The sequence below is a fragment of the Gavialis gangeticus genome, unplaced genomic scaffold (genome assembly GCF_001723915.1).
Source record: "Gavialis gangeticus isolate Ggan-Ray unplaced genomic scaffold, GavGan_comp1, whole genome shotgun sequence".
Classification (NCBI taxonomy): domain Eukaryota; kingdom Metazoa; phylum Chordata; order Crocodylia; family Gavialidae; genus Gavialis; species Gavialis gangeticus.
The window spans coordinates 55,330,378-55,331,216 of NW_017729022.1; the positions used below are offsets into that span (position 1 = coordinate 55,330,378).

The following is an 839-nucleotide window of genomic DNA, read 5'->3' on the forward strand; positions in this document are numbered from 1 at the left end:
CCCCCCCCCCCCAAAGGCTGGTTTATAACTTGCTAAAATGAATTAGGGTTTTCACAGGAAAAACAAAATGCCTATCCCTGACCCAAAGGCCATTCTCTTCTTGCCTTTTTACTGCTCCTATTTCAAACCATGATGCATTTCAAAACAAATTTAAGCAGCAAAACAATTAATTTTTCCTCTAAGCTCATTCTCAGAAATAAGACATTTTCATAGTTTCATAGTTTGTAGGGTCGGAAGGGACCTGAGCAGATCATTGAGTCTGACCCCCTGCCATGGCACGAAAGAGTACTGGAGTCAAACAACCCCAGCAAGGTGTACATTTAGCCTCCTCTTAAAGACCCCCAGGGTAGGAGCCAGCACCACTTCTCTTGGAAGTTGGTTCCAGATCCTAGCCGCCCTGACCGTGAAGTAGCGCTTCCTGATATCTAGCCTGAATCTACTCTCTGCCAGCTTGTGACCGTTATTCCTAGTCACTCCTGGTAGTGCTTGGGGGAACAGGGACTCCCCCAGTGCCTGCTGGTCCCCTCTGACTAGTCCCCCAATGCCTGCTGGTCCCCTCTAACAGGCCACTAGATCCCCCCTCAGCCTTCTCTTGTGGAGGCTGAACAGGTTCAGGTCCCTGAGCCTCTCCTTGTAGGGCCTGCCCTGCTGCCCTCTGATCATGCGAGTGGCCTCCTCTGGGCCCTCTCCATGTTGTCCACATCCCTCTTGAAGTGTGGTGCCCAGAACTGGACTCAGTGCTCCAGCTGCGGCCTGACCAGTGCTGCATAGAAGGCGAGGATCACCTCCTTGGACCTGCTCATGATGTATCTGTGAATCCATGACAAGGTACGGTTGCT

The 839-nt window shown here is 51.4% G+C and overlaps 1 protein-coding gene across 8 annotated transcripts in view; it reads left to right on the plus strand.

Annotated features, from left to right (window-relative positions):
- Positions 1-839, plus strand: part of ANKS1B (ankyrin repeat and sterile alpha motif domain containing 1B) — a 1,095,863-nt gene that overhangs the window by 585,613 nt on the left and 509,411 nt on the right. The window lies entirely within an intron of this gene.